The following is a 15,688-nucleotide window of genomic DNA, read 5'->3' on the forward strand; positions in this document are numbered from 1 at the left end:
TAGTAACTGTAGAAGAATTTTATTTTCCCTATATTTGTGTTGCTCCACTAAGATGACCATGTTGTTGTGTACTGGGTGTTCAGTTCAAAATGTGTCTTGGCTCACTGTATGCCGTCATGTGGCTAGCTGATGAGCCTAGAGAATTCAATCTTCCTACACTTCCGCAGCTCAGGTGTATAATCTAAGAGGCAGACAAAGAGTTTGTAATACTTACTAGAGACACATACCCATGAGTGGCAGGCAAGAAAAATGTCACAAATTGAATCGGCTAGAATCCGCCATTAAAGGGAGTGTTTGCAGCGCGAAATTCGAAAACAGTACCACAATACATTGATGTAGCCTGGTGATAGACACTGTTTTAAACATCTTTTACAAAGGATGAGTCGTGATGAAATAAACATGAATGCAGAGGAGCGCTATATTTATTAAAGTATTATAATGATTCATCTTTGGCGATATTCTAAAAAATAAATTAAATCACCCATATACACTCGGGATAAGTATGTGAAATATTGAATAATGGCAATGTCAACATTAATTTTCAGTACTTAATGACCACCAGGTTTGAGGTCAGTAAAGACTTTTTAATACAATTAGTAGCGGTAATAGTAGGCCTAGTAGTAGTGGTAATAATAGACCTAGTACTAGTGGTAATAATAGGCCTAGTAATAGTGGTAATAATAGACCTAGTAGTAGTGGTAATAATAGGCCTAGTAACTTAGTAGTGGTAATAGTAGGCGTAGTAGTAGTGGTAATAGTAGGAGTAGTAGTAGTAGTGGTAATAATAGGTGTAGTAGTAGTGGTAGGAGTAGGTCTAGTTTTTGTGGCAGTAGTAGGCCCGGTAGTAGTGGTAATAGTAGGCCTAGTAGTAGTAGTAGTCCTAGTTTTTGTAGTAATAGTAGGCCTAGTAGTAGTGGTAATAGTAGGCTTAGTTTTGGTGGAATTAGTAGGCCTAGTAGTAGTGAGACCTAGTTAGTAGTAGTGGTAATAATAGGCCTAAGTAGGCCATCAGCTGTATTTTCACTAATTTATTTGCATATAATACAACCAAAAACTAGAAGTACATACTTTACAAAACGGAAATTACATGATTAATTCATTTATTGTGAAACAAAACAGTTTTAGACAGATATAGTCTGAGGATTTTCTTATGCACTCTGCTATTATAATCCACTGTAATGTGATGGCACCTAACCCTTACAGACATTGTTGAAACCAACCTTATAAACCTGATTAATGTGTTTCTGGAAATACTTTATCCAAGAAATATTCCGACAATCTGCAAACACATTCAAAGGAGGAACTGCATTTGGAACATTCTTTCAAATATTAAGATATGTATGCTTTCCTGAGCATCCTACAATAGTAGCTATGTTCGAACAATTATGTGCAACGCAGTATTTCACCATTTTCTTATTATTTTCCTTCAAGTGTACTTATATTTATTCGTATTCCTCAATAAACATGAACTACTCGCACTCCCGGCGAAGCATCGACTCCCTTTAATGGCGGCCGAACAGCGGTTCAATTTTGTACGCGAAACTAGCGCCGTTGGTGTCTCTAGTTATATATTACAAACTCTTTGGAGGCAGAGAAGTTGGCTAGCAAGTACGGCGTTCATTCTGAAGAGTACGTGCCGATACATACGGTAACGCCGGTAGTGGCAGGAATGTGAACTGTTTGGAAATACGTACTGTCGGGATATGGGGAGAGGGTTAAGACGATTACTTACGTATTTGTTGACATTAACTTCGACGGTCAACATGGACACGGAGCATTTGATTTGTGTTGTGGAATGTTACTGTACGCAACCGATGATAACAAATACCCTGCGTACGACTTGCCGGCGCAAAACACAGTTCGAAAGAGGTTATGGTAGCACACAGACCGTACAGACCGCCATCTGTTGCTACGACGTTCAAGTTATACCGTACACGTTCTCAAGTTCAGATTGAAGAACGCCTTAAATAATAGGCAACTTCTCTAACATATAAACTGAAACTCGCTTCAAATCGGTGACCCAACAACAGTGACGTCATGACACACTTTGAAATGAACACCCAGTATAGTTGGGGTGTGGAAGACTCGCTACGTGTTTTTATTTCAGTTGTATGCTAAAATATCACAGTTATGTAAGTTTCTATTTAGTACTATTTGTCTTTCGGTCTTTTAGAATATATTTCAGTAACAAGATTGTAATTTCTTCGACACATGTGGCGTCAATATAGAAATAATGTGGTGGTTTCAAAACGTAACCACTATGCAAACAGGGTAGTTATGCTTACCATATCCAACAAAATGTTACATTTTTGTGTCAGCTTATTCATCATGGCTACAAGGAAGAGATTGTTGGTGACAATCACAAAGTGTTTTTGGCAACTTTTTGACAAGTTTGAATCTGATGATCTCTCTAAGGCAGCAAAATATCTACGCATGTGGTACAGTTAGACATGGGCGTATTGGTTTACCACATGACGAAAGAAGATACCGCGACCTGAAACGTGGTGAGAGTGATAGCCGTACGTCATATGCTGGAGTGTCCTGGCTCAAGTGGAAGAGAGAAGGTCCATTCTTTTCCTTTCTAATTACCACGCAACACATGTGAAGTGGCACCTTGGCTTAATGAAACCAGAAACTGTTTCCTTTTGTATCATTCGCAATGAGTCTGAAGACATTGCGTTCTGCAGTATTGCATAGTGGTTTTACCATGAAACCACCCATTTTCTGTGTAAAAATGGAAGTTTTTAAATTTTTTTAAATTTGAGGCACTTCTCTTAGACAAATAAAAGTTTAATTTCATTGCAAACACTTTTGTATTTCCTTCCTAAATGCGTGCATCAAAGGGTTAAGGAAAAGTGAAGTTGTTTCGTATCGGAGTATATGGCACGTGCCGCGTCGTCCGTCTTTTGTATACCTGGCGAGTACAGCAGCGTACAAAACGAATGAACCCCGGTCCGTTCATAGTAACATTGCAACGCAATGTGTGCAGTTGTGTTATCCTGCTCAAGTATTTAGTACGTGTTGAATAGTGTTGTGCTGACCATTCATAATGTAGAAGGCAAAACGTTCAATTCGCTCAGAGATACGAAATGCAATTAAGAAGTATGAGAGTGACATTTTATGTATTAACGAAGACAATATCGTGTGTAATGTATGTAAAATTGAAATAAAACCAGAACTACTCAGGCTATAGAGAAACATTGCAACAGTACATCGCACAGGAAATGCATTAAAATGAAATCTGAGGAACCATCATCATCATCATCATCATCATCATCATTTAGTTGCGCAGGTCTAAACGTCACGTGCAACATTATGCTCAGTGCAAATATTCCTCTAAAGAAATTGAGTTATTCCCATTTTAGAGGTTTTCTTCAGAAATTCTCTCGATACAAAAACTGTTTAAGCGATAGGCGAAGACGATTCAGCTTCGACAGCTTACGAGAATATGTCGTCGTTTACTGCAACGCTGGTAATTGCATCAATGATAACGAGGACTGAATCTTGCAAGGTATGTACTACAGTACGTTATTTTTATTTTCTTTCTGACTGTACGGAGATACAGTAGCATGTTGACGTCGTCTGTTTACGTTTAAAACTTGTTGAGTCAATGGTCTGAATGAAAAAATGTAACATATAGTAAATGTGCACCTACATTCAACGATAAGTCATCCCGCATCCACTGTCTACTCATCAGTAACACACCGATTACAACGGGTGTTCTTAAAAATGTTAAGACAAAAAGTCTCATACTACAAGAAAATCGGATTAGGCTGTACATGAAATATCCGCAAGCTTTATGCATGAATACGCCTCTTGAAATGGGATGTTGACTGTAAGGTATAAGAATGAAGAAATGCACAAGTACAATTTTATTTATAACATGTCACTATCTTTTATACATTGAGAGTAAACATATCCGTTGTTATAGTAACCATCGTGCTCTACTGTTTGTTACCCGTTGTTTTTACGTTCGCTCCCATTTTCGGTGCATATGCCTCGACATTGTGAATTTTCTCTCTTCACAAATCTTCACTCGAGAATTTTTCTAATTCGATTTGTCGATTGCTGATTGTTGCTCTATTGAGATTGTAATCTGTTTCGTTATGAACAGTTGACACTACTGCGAACGTTCTGTCGCTTCGAATTCTCGAGTTACACTGTCTCGGTTGCAGCGCAACCCTCCAATTCGTGCTTCAGTTTCCCCCCTTCCGCGTATAGCTAGATGACGTCGCCCACTGAAACTCAAGGTCACGTTCGATACATTTATCCTTCGTCTGTTGATCGCTGTTTACTTTATTGGAATATGCCATGTACTTTAGAAATTATAGGCGCGACAAAATTCCTGAAAATGTGTTGGTCGACTTGCTGGGATGGAACCCTAGGTAATACTGGACCGAACTTTACAAACGTATTCACGTCAAAGACATCAGGATTCCATTTATTGCAGAAATCAATTTGAAACGCTTGAATAGTATGTTAATTTTCCTAATTTAAGCTCTAAGAATTTTGTTCATTCTCAGTCACTGTCAAATCTTAGGTCTAACGAAGAAATTCAAAGAAATGGAACCGAAGAGCAACCCAGAGCTTGTACTCTGGAAATCACATCCGAAAGAAACCAAAATAAATATGCCACCCAACAAAAGACAGCGAAGTACACCGTTTTACGGATGTTTACGATTATGGATTACTATGTTTGTCTTTTTTACCCACCAGAGGTCCAGTTATTTCCAATTTGTTTACCAGTTCCAGTATTGTATGTCTTTTGGGAGGGGGGATTACGAACACCAAATTCTCTCTGTTATGCCCTTAGAGTTGCCATAATTGAATTCGTAATCCAGAATTGTTTCACAAGGAAGAGCCGTTGATTTAATGTGTACTGCATTTTCAATGCCTAAAACTAAATGTCGAAAACAACTGCCAACAATAAGGAATAAAGAATAAACATCTGCGCATCCAGTGACAGGGAATCAATGCTCATACTTAATTTGACGTTAAAAACTGGTTATTAATGCCCGGTTTCTGATACATCTCAACTCTCAGTTACTTAACTGCTGTTATAAATTCTACTGCACTGATAACTTACACGAGTTTCCTGAAAGTCAAATGTAGATTTATTAGCGCTTGTAACTAACAGTTGAGGTAACTTCAAGTTCAGTATCTATTGTCGTCCATAGATGTCTCCACTAGTATTTTGTTAGTGATTTTTTAGTTATTTACAGTTACTCTTGTTTGCAGACGTTTTCAGTAGTAATATGGCTGATAGGTACTCAGTGAGCTCTGTAGTAGTAGGTGCGAGGTTTTTTAATTAAAGAATCGTGTGATAAACGATAGTGTACATGTACACTTCCATCTCAATCGTAATATGTTAAAAAAGCAATAATTGTTGGTATTTGACGTGATCATCGAGGTAAATAATACTAGTGGAGAGAGAGATACAGGGACATCATTTTATTTTTACTTCAATTTTTATTGTACCTGAGTTTTTGAATGTACTTCACTCCCACCCCTTCTACTAACGAAGTTCCAACTCCACACAGAACCAAGACCGCAGATAGTAAGCACTACTGAGTTACTGAGTATAGTACGTTCCAGAAATATGTTCGCGTTTTCCAGTGACGAAAGAGCTTTCAATATTGAATCATATTTTCGCACAGGTACTGTCCGTTTGCCTACGTCGTATCCCGATTTCCCCCACCTGCTTCTGCTCGCCCCTCTGTAATAGCTGGGCTGTCTTAGCTCTTTTCTGAAAACATTAATTTCTCTTAGGAATTGGACGTTTACGTAATATTATACAGCTGTTTAATTTAACTTAAATAAAAGGGCCTCGTTATGTAATTAACTGTCACGTGATTTCCTCCCTTTCTACAATCCTGCGGCATAACCACTTGGACGGACAGTAGATAGCATGTCTGAGTAATTTTATATTTTCGGGTCGGGCAGAAGTGAAGATTGAATTTACAGTACGTAGAGTAGGTACAGAATTATTTCAACATGAGTAACTAGTACGAAGGACGAAACTGGCAATTGGAATTAGATGCAATAGTCTATAGTGCGATAATATGCACAAAAGAACTGAAGCCTGTATCGAAATGAACGGCCACCATTTTCAAAATTGTGTTTAAATATTCATATTATGATTATTTTTCAATTTAACTTCTTTCTCTATATTGCACGCTAATGTGCTGTAGACAGTATAATATACACTGCATAATGAATACGTTCGCATGGATAACTCACTTCGTGAGTAAAAACATTTATTCTTAATACAGTACTGTACTTTGACTAAAGAAAAACCTAATGAAAATTATCAAACTCAAAATCGCGATATTTCCTAGTTTACGTAAATGGATGAACTACTTTTCTTCCATCTTATACCTAGTAGAGTGATTTGTGTTTTACGCCAGTGTCATCGAACTCCAGTCTTGGAGGGGGGAGCAAGCGGTGTTTCCGGTTCTCTAAAGGTATAGACAGGTTAATATTAAAATGTTAGTAAAAATAAAATGATGTCCCTGTAGATGTAACTTCTGCTTCAAAAATGCATCCGTATTCAGCTGTGGTGGCTATAGCAGCCATATTGATAAACATTCGCCCATATTAATGTTTTCATGTATTCAAATGAACTTTTCAGAGCCCGAAATGCCATTGGCATTGGTAGAACACCCAAAAATAAAATATTCCTTGACTGACGACATACAATCTGAAGTTGATAACAAAAATTAAGCTTGAGATGCTCGAAATTGTCTTTATAAACACACATTATTATTATTCTAATATGTCATAGAAAGTAAAACATTTACCGTAAGTTGTGTAAATAAAACGCCAAATTTTTAAGACTATACAGATAATGTAGTAAATTAATTTATTGTGGTCTATATTATTATTTAATATCGGTTATTATAGTTTACGAAACAGTAATACAGTAGCGCCGCATGTCTGTATTTGTTCGAATCAGTACTAACAGCCAGCTAACTACAGACCGAGATATAGCCTAGTTATCAGTTAACGCACAGATAACTGTAAAAATAACGATAACTGTCTTTTCGGAAATTCATTTTAAATATACAAGCATGTTAAATCATAGATAACCCTGTACGTACAGGTAACTGTCTTTCCAGAAATCGGGTATAAGTGAATTTCCAGCCGAATAAATAAAGAATTTTCAATATTTGCTGGTAGAGGTTAGTAATCTCCCAAAGATACTCTACATTTGAGGTATAACAAATTGTGGCTAGTACCACAGTCTACTATATACAGTCGCGAAGCTCAATATGTAGTAAAAATGCAAACATGGGTAGTTGCCCACCACTAGGATCGCTACTATCGTCTCATCATAGCAGATATCTCTCCTAGTAGACGACAAAATATGTTACACTTTCGTTGTGTTCTTCTGGAAAAATTAACACCTTCCTTCCATTATTGAAATATTAAATGCATAAAGTTAATTTATTATTTTAATGAAGTATATTAAATTCCACCATAAACTCGAAGATACCTGCAAGAAATAGGTTAATACTGTTTTTTTTTTTTTTTTGTGCAAAACGAACTGAAATTTACTATAATCGCTTCACTCATTCAAGATTATAGCGATAATTAACTATGAAACCAATAAATATTAATTTTCATTTCCCTTTACAGCAATAATAATGGAAATATGAATTAATGGAGTAATTTACGTGTACCGGTACTTGTAGTGTAGGCTTACGTAGTTAACAAAGTGAGATGAGGTTGAAATGAATGAATGAATGAATGAATGAATGAATGAATGAATGAATGAATGAATGAATGAATGAATGAATGAATGAATGAATGAATGAATGAATGAATGAATGAATGAATGAAATAGCCTTTGGATTTCCCGTAAAGGGCTATGGCCTCCTAAAAGGGGAGCTCTTTAGAGATCATGCGGTGAGCTAATCCGCATGACGGTAGATTCTGTTCTATATAAGTTTTGTTCATCGTTTGTGTGTGTACACTTGCACTCTCACTCGATACTGGCAAACTGTAGCGATCTCCATTCTTCTCGGTTCTTGGCTGTTCTGGACCACAGGGGTCCAGCTAGGCTCTTGAAGAAGTCCGCCCATCTGGTCCCAGGTCTTCCTCGGTTTCGCCTCCCGATGCGTGGGTCCCACGTGGTGGAAATATGCGCCCATCTGCAGCCTTGGAGTCTCGACACGTGGCCTCCCCATTTCCATTTCAGGCGTTCCCCTTGGTGTGCCATGTCTCTGGTGTTTGTCATCTGCTGGTGTTGGAAATCTTGTCTCTGAGGGAGAGTCCTAGGATTTTCCTCCATTTTGCGCTGGCAGATCTGAATCTGCGTCTTCTGGTTCACGGTCAGTTTCCAGGTCAAGAGATGAGGTTAAGCAATAATAATCACACCAGAATTGGAAAAAAACGTGATTAATAAATTTTATTGTAACAGACTTTTTCTACGTCTCTAGTAAAGTAACAAATAAAAATAACAACTAAATTAACAGCTATAATTAAAAACATATCCTTTGAAAAAAATAGTAGGCCTAAGCAATAATAATCCCACCAGAATTGAAAATAAAACATGATCAATAAATTTCATTAAAACAAACTTAATTTTTCTACGTCTCTAGTAAAATATTATTATTCCAATTATTGTATTTTAGCCATTAACATTTTCATTACAACCAATAACGAACATTTCACAAGCATCAATGTGAAATACGCAACGAGCTAGCACTCGATGGAAATACGACAAAGTCCAAAGTCGACCGTGGACAGTCTATTGTTTCTAGTTGCTAACCGCTTGGAGCGCTTTATCACGAGATTTGCAAAAAATCACCTCAAGCTTCGCGACTGTATATAGTAGACTGTGCTAGTACCATTCGTTTTGAAATAAAGAAAGAAATAAATGTGTTAGTTCTATATAAATCATTCTGTAGTATATTACACATCCATAATAATATCCAAGACTGTAACAGCCGTGTTGAACCCACAATTGCTGCTGGCGGAGGGTTAAGTGTACTCTTATCACTTGATCTATGTCAACCTAATGGAGACGGATCCCCGCTCATGTCTTGCTCTCGCTGTAGGTGCATCAGTTTTGTGCTGCGGCGTAATTGGCAATAAAGGACCGGATAATTAGCGTGTAACAAGGTTTGCTGCTCCCGTGAGTTCATCGATCGTCGACTTGTACAATTCTTCCCACAACCACCTCCCCGACCTCGGATGCGGTTCTATGCCCCCACCCCAAAATGTTTCATTTTGTTATGTCGAGATATTCCAGAATTCCCTGTGAATTGAAATACACGCCACTCTTGCAGTGGAGTTGGTATGTTACACCAGTGTCTGACACGAAGCGAGGTCTCAATTTCCAGTGCTGAGGAACATATCCCATTTAACCAGTAGCGGCTGGTGATCGAAATCCTCGGTGAGGCCAGATGCAACTAGTTTAAGTGTCTCCAATAAGAAATTGTTATTATATTATTAATATCATTATTACTGTATTATTATTATTATTATTATTATTATTATTATTATTATTATTAGTCTTATTATTACTATTAATGAAAAATAATAATTTCACTCACCAAATAAGCTGTTTCAGTGATTGTTTCAGTGTGATGAAGCAACCCATATTATGTGTTCAAATGGGCAGGGCATATTTGCGTCCCACGGTCAGATAAAATACAGCACATAAAAAAGGGTCCCTGTTCTGTAGGCATAGTTGCGCCCCGTTCCCATCAGGTAGAGAAAAGGGCATGGCATAGTTGCGCCCCGATGAAATAGGTAGAGAAAAAGACATTACGGGAACTCGAGTCTCGTAATCAACCAACCTTATTGATTTCTTATTCGATTTATATTCATTATCGATACCGTAAAAATGAACACCATGAAGTTGGCAGTACTTTATTAACTGTTATTCTACTGTTTATGCAGTGATTATCAATAGCTTACCGTTAAAATGAACACCATAAAGTTGGCAGTATTTTATTAACCGACATATTCAAATGAGTGAGCCGTTGACATTTTATTAGTGATTTTCACACCGTGTGTGGCGTATAGTCAGAATAATTTAAAATGAATGTTAAGTTTAGTGAAAAGGGTAAAGAGTTAATAATTCACAATGGTTCTAAGCTTCAATATTCGAAACCCTGTACCGCAAGTTAAGATATCGATGTACAAACAAAAAATGCAGTTCATTTATTGTGTGATCGATACGAAAGTGTTATTTTAAATAGCAAAATTGATCACATGCTAGGCCTACCTGATTTCAATGCAGTTATCACTGTAATATTTTTAAGTAATTTGTTTATATTATGACAATCACTTTCGTATGTACTATACCCATCGGGGCGCAACTATGCCATGTCCATTCTGCTGCCTGATTTCTTCGGGGCGCAACTATGCCATGTCCATTCTGCTACCTGATTTCTTCGGGGCGCAACTATGTCATGTCCCTTCTGCTACCTGATTTCTTCGGGGCGCAAATATGCCATGTCCATTCTGCTACCTGATTTCTTCGGGGCGCAACTATGCCATGTCCATTCTGCTACCTGATTTCTTCGGGGCGCAACTATGTCATGTCCCTTCTGCTACCTGATTTCTTCGGGGCGCAACTATGCCATGTCCATTCTGCTACCTGATTTCTTCGGGGCGCAACTATGCCATGTCCATTCTGCTACCTGATTTCTTCGGGGCGCAACTATGTCATGTCCCTTCTGCTACCTGATTTCTTCGGGGCGCAAATATGCCATGTCCATTCTGCTACCTGATTTCTTCGGGGCGCAAATATGCCATGTCCATTCTGCTACCTGATTTCTTCGGGGCGCAACTATGTCATGTCCCTTCTGCTACCTGATTTCTTCGGGGCGCAAATATGCCATGTCCATTCTGCTACCTGATTTCTTCGGGGCGCAACTATGCCATGTCCATTCTGCTACCTGATTTTTTCGGGGCGCAACTATGTCATGTCCCTTCTGCTACCTGATTTCTTCGGGGCGCAACTATGCCATGTCCATTCTGCTACCTGATTTCTTCGGGGCGCAACTATGCCATGTCCATTCTGCTACCTGATTTCTTCGGGGCGCAACTATGTCATGTCCCTTCTGCTACCTGATTTCTTCGGGGCGCAAATATGCCATGTCCATTCTGCTACCTGATTTCTTCGGGGCGCAAATATTCCATGTCCATTCTGCTACCTGATTTCTTCGGGGCGCAACTATGTCATGTCCCTTCTGCTACCTGATTTCTTCGGGGCGCAACTATGCCATTTCCATTCTGCTACCTGATTTCTTCGGGGCGCAACTATGCCATGTCCATTCTGCTACCTGATTTCTTCGGGGCGCAACTATGTCATGTCCCTTCTGCTACCTGATTTCTTCGGGGCGCAAATATGCCATGTCCATTCTGCTACCTGATTTCTTCGGGGCGCAACTATGCCATGTCCATTCTGCTACCTGATTTCTTCGGGGCGCAACTATGTCATGTCCCTTCTGCTACCTGATTTCTTCGGGGCGCAAATATGCCATGTCCATTCTGCTACCTGATTTCTTCGGGGCGCAAATATTCCATGTCCATTCTGCTACCTGATTTCTTCGGGGCGCAACTATGTCATGTCCCTTCTGCTACCTGATTTCTTCGGGGCGCAATTACGCCATGCCTAGGCCTCTCAATTGACCGCGGGGCGCAACTATGCCATACAGGTTGAAATTTCCCTTTCTTTCTTTTCTTTTAATGTTTTTCCTTTGACAGCAATAAACAAGGAACAAATTTTACTGCAAAACAAGTCTATATACATCACAAGCCAGACCCGGCACGAGCGATCCTGGCCTCAGGAACAAATTTTACTGCAAAACAAGTCTATATAAGGTAATTCCGGGAGAGTTGCCCCACTTAAGGATTTTAATCGTTTAAAAATTTAACAAACCAAAGCAGATATTTTATTCGTGTGTTATAGCAAGTGAAATACATTAAAGGTTTGTGTAAAATATGAAACAGTCGATCATTCGTACACAATAAGTGGTAAAATAAAAATTAATCAGATACGATATCACTGTAATATACACACATATAGGGGAGAGATGCCCCACTGTGGTAATTCCCAAATTAATCTATTAATTTGATAAATAACACTCTAAATAATGTTGCTTATTTTATTTTTGCAATAAGTTCATTTTCTGAGCTCGTTTTTCAGTGCGACCACACATATGGCACTTAGCCCACATGTTACGCAACTTCTTGCAGGAAAGTCACTGAATCCAATCAACAACGTCCTTCATTTGATAATAATTTTCAAGGCACTCAACAAAGTATGTACTATCTACTTTGTTTCATTTCACGACACTCTTTTCATATTTTCTCCAAAAGTGTCTTCTATATCTACTAGAGTTTGAAGAATTTGACTTTGAGCTTTTTGGAACTGGGAGGCTTTCATAAATGGTGTTTCCATTTTTACCTCCACATGTAACGCGTTCTACCGGTCGCTTTCTTTTGCTCACAGCAAAAGATATTGCTGGCACATAGTTTATTTCATGAAGGGATTTGAAAGGAGACGCTGTCGCTGAATTTGCCATTGTGGCAATTGAGCCGAAATTACAACTTTTTATACCGTTATCATTAGAACTTTTAGCCGATAGTTTTCTTTTCTTTGAGATTTCCTGAAGAGGCACAGAAAGGAATTCTTACAGCTGTGTTGTTGATTGGTGCATCATAAATACTGAAGAGGTGCTCAGGAACTGCATCTGGATTGAAAGCATAGAAACCTCTGGCTCGAAATCCAAATGACCTCTCTATTACTACCAACCCAGCATTTGTACAGTTTTCTAGATGGATAGTAAGGCTTGCTTTTTATAAGCAATCCATTGCTGTGATTCTCTTCTTGAAATAATGCTTCAGGGACGTAAAATGTGAGCGATCAGGAGATTGAAGTGCCTGAGTTGCATAGGTTGGTAGGCAAACAATTGTGATTCATTATCCTCATTCTAGCTTTTTATGTTACCTAAATGTGCTGAATGTTCATCCAAAATTAAGAGAATCTTGCCAGGATTCTTTCTTGGAGTAAAATTTTCCTTCCATTGCTTCATAAATAATTCTGATGGAACATAGGACGACTTTGGATTCATATAAACCCGCGTTTCTGCTAGGAATCCGTCAAAAAACTTCCATTTTTCTTCTCAAACATGGCCGGTGGAAGAAATGTTCCCTCCGAATTGCAACATGTTATGACAGAACCACTTCCACCTTTGTCGCTTGAAGTTAGGACTAGAACATCTTTGGATCCCTTTTTCTCAACCACTTTTCCTTGTAAATTTGTTTAGCTGGATGCCACTTTCCTCTATTTTATATGGCTTTCCTACAAATTGCGTTCACATAGAGTTGTTTCCAGTAGGTCAAAATACTGCTTGACTTCTTGTCTCGACATACCTTTACCTCTTCAGAGAGATGGATGATCCTTCTGACTGCCTGACAAGTAACTCAAGGTTTCGCTCTAGGAAGAATTCAGCCATTGGATGTTTCTTGAAGACTCCACTAGATTTCAGTCGGTGGATTGTTCTCTAAACAATTCCATAACAATGCGATGCTTCATCAATTCCCAATTCCCCAAGAAGTTACAGTAAGATTGAAGAAATCTCTGGGATTGCATTGACTAACGTTTGGTCGTGAAATGTGTCTTTCAAACACAACTTTGGACATCCCTTAAAATTTTGAAGGCCCTCAACTTTGGACACCTATTGAAAATTTCGCTGCAACTAATTTAGAATACCGGTATTCCTTAAAATGTTCATGGATTTCAACTTTGGACACCTCTTGAAAATATGTGATCCTCTAGCAAGTTTTGGTCATCCTTTAAAAATTATTGGCCTCTAATATATAATAATTCTATTCTAATATAATAATTCAATTAAAATTCCAATAAATGCAGCAAGGACACTAATAATAATTAGTTATGTACGGTAATATCACTCTTAAGTAGGTGGGGCGTCTCTCCCTCAAACAGGTGGGGCATCTCTCCCTTTAGCATGACCAATACGCCTTATGTATTTAAGGGTAACCGTAATGGACAAATACTTCATTTTTTTTAGAATGGAGTATAATGCATGTACTTGTCAAATATATTGGATTAAGCAACATATCCATAGCCATTATCCCAATTACGAAATTTGAAAAATTATAAATATTATAACAAAGCTTACGAAAAACAGCACTTTCTTTTTCTATTCACTTTTCACAAACAAAAAACCATCACAAAGATTGCACTGCTTGCCTTCGAGGGTCGTATACGAATTAAACAAATGGTCCCAAGTTCGATTCCTTAGAGGTTTTGAGATAAGGAGAAAAGGAGGGTGGGGCGACTCTCCCCGTGGGGCATCTCTCCCGGAATTACCTTACATCACAAGCCAAACCCGGCACGAGCGATCCTGGCCTCAGGAACAAATTTTACTGCAAAACAAGTCTATATACATCACAAGCCAGACCTGGCACGAGCGATCCTGGCCTCAGGAACAAATTTTACTGCAAAACAAATCTATATACATCACAAGCCAGACCCGGCACGAGCGATCCTGGCCTCAGGAACAAATTTTACTGCAAAACAAGTCTATATACATCACAAAGTTTTCAAATGCTTCTACAGCGATATATGCTTCATTCAAATAACTAATACATTATATAAAAACACAAAATTTGATTTCAGTTAAGCCAAGTGACTGAGGCCCGGCCTCACTTGCCTCAGTCAATCAGCCGACACTGCATTTAACTCGAGATCCAGATATCTGTATCTAAAGACACTAACCGTCGCTGTGTTCATTTTTAGTTGGTTGTTTAACGACGCTCTATCAACTACTAGCCTCGTAACTCATTATTTTTAGAAACGCCTTGATTGCAGATGCACACTGTATAGTCTGGGTCAGCTTACTTCATACCCTAAGGGTGAAACCTAATCATTATTTCCCCCCATTACTACATATGCTAGTGGATTGTGGTGATTTTCTAGTTTGCAGGTTGAACTTTCTTTTGCCAACTTCGTTTCGAATTTCGATACTGACAAATAGTCTACTACAAATGGTAAAGGCTGTATGATGTATCTTGTCTCACTGTGAAAAGAGAGAGAAAGGAGATACGTCTTACTTCGTCTGTGTTGTTATGGCGATGAGGGAGTGGAGCGGTGCCGTCCAGTGGCGGAAGGGACTAGTTGATACATTCTGTAGCGCAAAATAAAATAACAAAATATCTCTCTTCGTACTGTGTAGTTCCGTCACTGAGCTTGTCTTTCAAGAAACTGAGTTCCGGCAGCCTGTACAATAACAAGGTTTTGAAAGGAATCCTGAAAATTTACAACCCTCCTATAATCTCCACCCTCATTTGAAGGGACTTCGTTTTATTGCTACTGAGACAAGATAAACCTTACCAGGTATAGTAATTTTGTAACTAGTATGTTGGCAGCTGAGACAAATATCGACAATAATTGTCGGTACTGGAGTTCCATGAAATTGAAATTGTACTATATGTTTGAGCCTGTTACTGGAAGCTAGTGAAATTTGAACATACTAATAATTAATTAATATCAGTATTAATATTAATACATAATAGCTATTTTATGTGTTGTGTTGTGGTTATAATTCAAGACTATAGTCAGGTAAGTTTTCGGAGTTAGTACTAATAATTTCATATGGTCAAACAAAATACATTTTTAGATTAGGTCTCGTGAGTCAATTGC

This window comes from Periplaneta americana, chromosome 14 (assembly GCF_040183065.1).
Source record: "Periplaneta americana isolate PAMFEO1 chromosome 14, P.americana_PAMFEO1_priV1, whole genome shotgun sequence".
Classification (NCBI taxonomy): Eukaryota; Metazoa; Arthropoda; class Insecta; order Blattodea; family Blattidae; genus Periplaneta; species Periplaneta americana.